The 8,439-nt window shown below is 48.2% G+C and overlaps 1 protein-coding gene across 1 annotated transcript in view; it reads left to right on the forward strand.

Annotated features, from left to right (window-relative positions):
• LOC108552808 (uncharacterized) overlaps positions 1-8,439 on the forward strand; it is a 113,864-nt gene that overhangs the window by 747 nt on the left and 104,678 nt on the right. The window lies entirely within an intron of this gene.

An 8,439-nucleotide genomic window follows, 5' to 3' on the forward strand; every position in this document is an offset into this window, starting at 1 on the left:
GGAAACTTTATTCCCCTCCCCTGCGATCCTTTCCGTTTTTTCTTCCCCTTTTCGATTATAGCGACGCAAATTGCGTATGCGAAATTGGCCAAGCGCAAGTTCTCGGATATTCTCGTTAATTTAAAAAATTTCAACGAAGTAAAAATTAATTGCGAAATAATATTTTGAAAAGACCCGAGGCGAAAGCTCGGTTTATTGTCTCGGAATCGTGACAGATCTCGAGGGTCGATGATAAAGCGCAGGCTCTTAGTTTATAGGTTCAAAGCGTTCTACACGGGAGCTATAAAATCTTAAACCTCGGCTCGAGAGTTCGATCCAATTTCGATCATCCCCCTCGAGACGCGATAAAAGTATCTCGGAGGGAGGGAAAAAAAGAAATGCCGGGGAAACGAGACGAAAGTTGGACGCGACTTAGCCCTAATTTCGAACTCTAATCGTAAGTAGAACGAGAAACTCGAGAGTCCCGACCCTCCACGCTTGCTCGTACTCCGCTGCGGCTCTCGCGCTGTAACGAGCACCGCAAACTCGCGCCGCGAAATCATAAGTCAATCAGGACGGCCAGAGCAATCGAACGACACGCCGGAATTACGTAGCTAGGTAAATTCGTCTCTTGGAGCGAAATCGAGCAGCGACAGAGCTGAACGAGTACGCCAAACTGTCCTCGCCGGCAGATCAAACATCGATCCGGACTGGTCGCCGGGTTCGTTACCGATAACTTTATCCAGCTGCAGGATATTACGCGATTGTATCATTAGCGAGTTCATTTTCGTCGGTAATAGGCAGAAAGCTGCGGTTCAAACGCGCTACATCGATTTCCAAGCGGGTTTCCGCGGCGCGCAAACCAATCCGGCGCTTCGAAATTAACGGATCGACCGCCGGAAGCCGAAGCAGGAGGGCGGACAGAGAGACAGAGGGTCGAGAGAGAGAGAGAGGGAGAAGGAGGCGGAGAGAAATTTCGATTCGCGAAGGAATTAAAGAAAAAGAATCCAATTTCGGAATTCGATCGTACGCCATCGCAACGAATCACTCCGAAAGTGTACGCTATCTTCCATCTCGTTGAGTTCCATCTTGTCCGCTCGAGATTCACAGCGTGGCGGAGGAGCGGGCTAGAGGTCGAAGAGAGAAAGAGAGAGAGAGAGAGGAGAGAAAGTGGAAAGGTTTCCGTAACAGAGGCGTCTTGGTGCGGGGTATTCTTTCGCTGCGAGTGAAATCCGGAGAGAAAATGTGAGAAAGGCTCGGCTTTCGAGGACCCTCGGCGTCGGTGGAACCTTTGCACTCGACGTTAATTCCGAAACGGTCGAGAAGAGAACGGGCGTAGACACTTCGGAATAGAGAAGCAGAAGGTTGCCAGAAGGGGTGGAAACCGGCGGGGAGGGATAGGGGCCGGTGGATGCACGAATTTCCTTGCGCAAACAGAGAAGAGGCGTAATTTCTGCCTAGTTAGAACGAAAATTATGCGAGCTTAAGTGCGAGACCGCCCGGGCTTAACCGAATAAGGGCAGTTCGGGATCCGAGGAGAATTTAGACTGACCGAGCTAAAGCGTTAACGACGCGAGCCCCTCGACCACCGATCGCCACAGAAACTTCCGTAATTCGCCATTTTGCCGGCTGGTATCGCGACAATGGTACCTGAGAGATCGTCCACTCTACTCGTGATCGTTTCGACGTTTTCCCGTGATGGCTAGATGGGGCGGAAGCTTCGTTGCAATTTCTCCAGCGCGAATGCCACTCGACCCCCTCTCAAAACTATACCTCTCGTCCTGGTTGCTCGGTAATTTTACGACGCGACTGTACGTTTACGCGTAAATAAATTATCGCGTTATCGAACGAATTAATCGACGCGGAATATCGCTAATATCGTCGCAGTGATGATACCCGCGTCGAGAAGAAAAATTCCTAATTCCCTCAGGAAAAATTTGACGACCCGGATAACCGTCTCGGTTAAAAGTAACTCGTTACTATAGAACGTACATATGTAACAGGGGTTATGGAAATTAGATCAGCAGCGAACGTGTTAATCGTCGGAACATTCGGTACCGGCAATTCATTCGAGGTTCCAGGGACGAAATATCGGCGAATTATCAGACAGTAATGATTGCTTAAACGACTGCGACTCGAGCCAACGGGGGAACGAGTCGAACGAAATGGGGGAGCTTGAAACGGAATGGAACGTTCGGGACCAAGATTTCCATTTCCATTCGGGGTATTTGCCTGCAAATATGTAAATAACATAACGACCGCGAAAGGGAGGAAATTCGAATATATGTATCCCGCGTAAACTAACGAGAAAAATTCCGAGTATATCGGGACGTTAATTAAAAATCTTGTTTATTTAAATAAAATCTCACGGTGTTTTAATTCGCACGTTCCCGAATACGGGAAAAATTATATAGACCCGGGACGTCGATATTGGGACAGATCTTTTAGTCGGTGCTGGTTTATTTTCCGATCATCGGAGGGAAAATATGAAAAATTCGCGCGAACGTTTCTATTAATACGAATTGTGGCAACATCGATGCCACGAAATTGCTCGTTGCAAATTGGCAGTGCCGATATTTTGGAAAGCTCATCGCCGTGCAAATGACTGTAATTGGATAACGTTACCCGGTGTGCAACCCTCTACGCGTTAACGTAAATTCCGCGATGCATCGTACTCGCAGCCGCGGTGTAATAACGAAATTGCTCGTTACGACGATTTTGTTTAGAACGTTGCCTTATCTCGCAACTGCAGCTGTTTAGCGTACCGATTAACCCTGTTGCGATAAACAAAAACCGTCGGTATTCGCCGGCCTCATTCGTATATCCGCGAATCGCGACAATCGAACTTGCTCTTGGAAAAATATTCCGACTCGCGATCGTAACTTTCGCCCTCGTAACTCGCACGCTCGTAATTATAATCAACGACGCCGGCCGACGAACGGGGTGATTCGGGGAAAGTGGAAAGGTCTGATTTATGATTTTAATCGGAGGATCCACGCGCTCGATAGCGTGCCAATTATCTCCGCGTATCGTATTCCGCATACGTATTACTTACACGCGCATTGCACCGCGCTGCGGGAACAATGAATAATTTATGGAGACCGAAATTGAGCCTTACGCCACTAGCCGACTCGATCGATACAGGCCAGATTATTAACAGCGCGTCGAATCGAACTTCGACCGGTGCGCGAGATAAAATTGGCCAACTCGGGGACGAGGTCGCGACCTTTTGACGCGTGTTGGAGAAGAGGGTGAAAAGGGGGCGAGAAGAGAGCGAGAAGGGAGTGAAGAAAGACAGGAAAATAGGCGGACGTCGAGGGGAGCGGTATTGCGACTTCCTGGTTACATCGATGTCACATTTTTACGACGTCCTCATTCGCTATTTTTATACGACACCCTATTTCCTGGGAACACCGTGACGAATGTGCGTCCATTCCGCGGCGCAATAGCGCTCGACAGGCTGCCTTCGGATCTTCGTGGAGGAAGCTTAATTCGAGGTCGGGTTTATCGGTGATAAAAACGGTAAAGACTTCATTTAGCGCGTTCCAGAGAAAGAAACGAAAAACCGGTACCGAATCGAAACTAGTTCGACTTGGAACCGATACTTGCAAAAATTGGTACCTTTGCGGTACCGAATAAACTTCGGACACTTGGCTGATTTCACGCTTCGTGCTCGTGGAAATACCAGCTGTCTGTAGGGGTGAGAATATTTTTAAGTATCTCCTGCACTCATTCCCAGTTCACAGATCGTTACAATCCTCAATAAAGACGCGAATCCTTCATAGACAAATAGACATTTAACTAGCATCCTTCGAACCTCTACCTCCATCAGGAAAAACCCAGACCTCGTATACCACTCCATACATTCACCCCGAAGAAAGAAGCCCGAGTCGAGGAGACAACGGTTACTTCAATATAACCAACGTCCCACGGCTCGCGGACCTCCAAATCTCTTAAAAACACCATTAGAGTCAATCCTAACAACTTTCATAAACTAACACACCATTAGCCGAATTTAAGTAAAGCTTTGCCTTTCCTTGACAGACCTCTACCTTATCCCTATTTCCATGCATAACCTCAGGAACAAGGGACCCGAATCGAAGGCACGATGTTCTACTCTTTTATAACCAGCGTCCCACGATTCGCGGACACCTCGACCTCCGAAACTGACCCCCCGAGTCAACCCCCATAAAAAGATTAGAATTTCCCAAAACCTAGAAACAAATTAACAATTTGTTTAAACTTCCACTTCCACCCACCATCCCTCCAATGTACACACCGCCAATAGGAGAAAAAACACACCCACCACTTAGACATCTCGACAGTCAATGACAGCAACAGACTAACATATAAAATACACGACACCAAGAAGACGGGACAGTACAAACATCAAAACGACACGAACGACGCTAACTATCGCCAAGACATCTTGTAAACTCTTGTAAATATATCGTGTAATTAAATTATATTTCAAAACTGCAAAATATAGTTTACGTTCTTAAAACGACGTAAACCTTCGCCTGAATTCTTTCTACAACCATAAAGAAAATTCGGACGAAATACCTGGTCTGTTCTAAGTTAATGGTGAGACGACCATCGGCCTAGACACGTTCTTGGGCCTGACTAGCAAGGTCTCCTACATAAAGACGTTACCCCGACTAGTGAAAGTGTAGGATAGTTAAGACGATGTTTCGATAATTCTTGCAGTTATAGCCACTAGTCGAAAATCTTAGCCTGTTAGCCATCTATCCGCGAGTAGATCTGACGCGTAATAGCGACAAACGCTTCGAGTAAAGTTCTCACGCGTGTCGTTCCCTCCGTGGATTCTTCTCCCGATATTATCCGAGTCCGTGAATCTCGGCAAAGCAGCCGGTCGATGAAAAATTGGAATTTCGACCGGGCGACGGAGCGATCGGCTAAAAACCTTTGTCGGGGTTGGATGCGAGGCACGGCGGAAAGGGCAACGATAATTTCCCGTTGGCTCGGAATAAAGAGAGAGAATCCCTATACAGCCGCTCGATATCTGGGAGCAGTGGCAAGAAGAAGAAGAAGACGCTGATAAAAGCGAGTCTGAACCGGCGCGTATTATTCGTGCACGTATAGAGGCTGCACGTGTGCACCGAGCTATTTCGACGGCCGCGTCATACGTTTCGGAGGAACGGATTTAAGGTTTCCTTTACAACGGGCAACGGCACGCTGCCTCGGGTACTGGGTGTATCGATAGGAAGCTACAGACGTGGCGGAATGAAGGGAACGGCGGAGTAGACCGTAGTAGAGCGGTCGTTTTACCGGTGCCGGAGTAGCAATAAGAAAGGTAGAGGCGGATGAATCCGCGCGGTGGTAAAAGCGGTGGTCCGGGGTGAAAGCTCTTCCCGCGCACCCTCTGCCGTCGAACCGTCGCGTAGGGAACGCCGGTCCACGTATAACGAGAGACGACAACGATTCTCGATTATCCCTGGGAGAAAGCCTGGGCCCTTCCATATGCGCGAGACGTACGATTCCGGACGTCGACGTGACTCCGCCCACCGGATCAATTCCCTTTTCTCTTCCTCTTTTCTTCTTTTTCTCTTCCTCTCTCCTCTTTTTCCTTTTCCTTTCCCCATTTTCTTCTATATTCCCCCTTTTCACAGTCACGTGGACCGGCCTCATCGGGGCTCGAATGTACCGCACGGAAAGAAGCGAGGAGAGACAGAGGATGGACGAGAATCGCGGAGAAGAAGCCGAACGATGGAAGGAAGGAACGGAAATGTCGCGGTCGCTCGACAAACAGATCGATCGTTCGGTTTTCCCTCGATCCCACCAATCCTGCTGTCCCTCCTATAAATCCGTTTTCTTCCTCTTTTTGCCCCTTTTTGCGCCCGGCCCCTTTGTCTTTTCGTCCTGCTCCTTTCGATTTAATCTCTGGGGATTCTCTCGCTTTCTCTCCGTCTGTCCGTGGGAAACGTACGAAGAGAGACATTCTCGGGGAATTCGAAGCGCCCGAGGCTCGGGGCGATATTTCAGAGTGGCTCGGCACAGAGGGACGCGCTAGCGCCGCAGTAGCGTAAGTCGACGGATCGTCGGACCGCGCCGGCACGAGTGAAAGATCATTTGGTAAATCAGAATGTTTTCGAAGAGGCCGCGGCTCTTCGTGCGAGTAGATATCCGGGCGAAACGTGCCGGAAGAAAAACGAACCGTCGACCGATCGACAAACAGATCAATCGTCGGCTTTTACGTATGCGATCCTCTCGCCCGACCATTTGTCTGCGCGACCTCGCACGCTCGATGGATACGTTTAAACGCGATACACGCGGTCTTCGCGGTGCCGGATCGCGATCCATTCCGGGGTAAATCGACTCGGAGTCGAGGTACCGTGGCACTTTGAAAATTGCGACGGAGAAAGAAGCGGAATCGATAAATGTTAATATACGCTTCGCGGAAGAGGGTAATGCGCGAAATATGTCGGGACGGGGAAAACGTTTGAGGGAACGATATCGATGCAACGAGAATCATACCTGGTGGGAATAGCGTACAGGCAAGTGCGTGGTTTATCGCTTTCTTAAGCGGCCCATAACTTCATCTCGGGAACATTCTGCGGCCATCACGTTCACGCTACTTGCAGCCGCAGTTCTCAGCCAGTATATCTCTCTCGCAACTCGCGATTCTTCGACAGGCTGCTGCATAAATGCTCCAACCCACTTCCTCTCCTACCTCTGGATATATATATATGTATCTGCTTGTGCCATTTCTAAGATGGCTGTCACTGTCGCGACATTTGTCACATTTCATTTCCAGTCTCCGCTCGCGTATCTGGCGGCAACACTTTCGATGACGAAGAATCGGAAGAAAGGGAAAAGGAAGAATTCGCGCGTGTTTACCGTGCGTTCGCGTACGTTTGAAATTGCAGAAACGTCGCGGCATTTCGCGACGCGTAACCAGCTTTTAATTTCGAATTAAAAAGGGGAAAAAGGAGGAAATTATCGCTCGAACGAAATTGAAATTTTCCACCGAACGAACGAGGTCGAATAATATTCGAACGAGTGCATTCTCCATATTTTTCACCGCTTCGAGCAATAAACGAACGCGCGTATGAATATTTAAAACCAGATATACAATACGCGCGTTAAAAAGTTTGCGTTTCGACGTCGGGTAATTCTCTTCGGGCATTGCCATTAGACAAAACGACGCTGGATATCCGGGATAGTCCATTTGCGATGGCGCGATGCGTTATGGTAAATACGGCGTGTCGTGGAAAAAACAAACTTCGTGCTCGATTCTTTCGCCATCGAACTGTTTGCACGCAGACAGACCGGCAGCTACGAGACGGGAAAAAAGCTTGCCGAATATGTACGTACGCGTTTCGGTGTACTCGCGGTTTACGTTCTGTCTTCCGCATGACCTGGCACACGTTTGCAAAGTAGGCAAAATCAAAAACGTTTCGCCGGTTGCGCTAGCCATGCTGCCGGTTATGCGGCGCAGGAACGCCGTTGAAACGAGGAAACGGACGAATCGAAAAACAAAATGCACGACGGGAAAATCGCGATAGGCAAGTAAATTGACTTTATTCGATCATACGAATTTGTTTGCGGTAACCGAACGTAACCGTTCTTTTTCCGTTATTTTATTACCGGTTACTCTCCTCTTTCTCTTCTCGCTATCGCTTCACTCCGGTTTTTGATAATCTTCAAACGGGGGAGATACTTTTAATATCTTTTCTAGGTCGTACTTGTCATCACGGATACTACCGACCGAATATTCGAGAATATTCCAGTTTTCGGATATTTCGGTGTATTTGATATCTCGCGACAGTGATCCTGAACGATAAGTCGTGAAGCTGAAAAGCGTTTCCGGTCATGAATTACGAAAACGATGAATCGCTGATTATAAGAGGATCGATATAGAAGGAAGTTCCTCTTGCAAAAAATATTGCAAAAATGGCAAGGTATAAAGGTATATTTAAAGGACTCTTCACCGAGATTTATCCCTCTAATCTTCCCCTCCGCGACAGGATTTTCATCCATTCCCCGGGCGAGATAAAAGGATTATTCGTTTGGCTTCCCTGATCCGTTGATTAAAATGCAGTCCGAAAGGAATATAATAAATTCGAGCCAGTTCTTAGCAAATAGTCGTGTTCTTGCAAAAATATTTCACACGTTGTGCTAGCTTCGAAATTAGAGAGAACTCTCGTCCCTGTGTAAATGTTTCCTCTAACGCCCTCGTCTTCCGCTTCCACCTTCTCGTATTCCAATTTTCTTGAAAACGGAGTCAAGAAACTTTCTTCCCCTGTAGTTTCGCGTCAGAAATTGTGCTCGTTTGCGCAAAAGGATCGACTTGCGGTGTTTTAATTAACACGCCTGTTCAACGCGAAAATTTGGCCACGAACGGTCGCCTTCTCGCGTTAACGCGTCCCATTACGCGCCTCGCTGGGAAACGCTTGGTTGGCTAAGAAAGCGCGCTTGCCGCGAGAAAGGAGGGAAAGA

Source organism: Eufriesea mexicana, unplaced genomic scaffold (genome assembly GCF_001483705.2).
Source record: "Eufriesea mexicana isolate 0111107269 unplaced genomic scaffold, ASM148370v2 scaffold8101, whole genome shotgun sequence".
NCBI classification, from domain to species: Eukaryota; Metazoa; Arthropoda; class Insecta; order Hymenoptera; family Apidae; genus Eufriesea; species Eufriesea mexicana.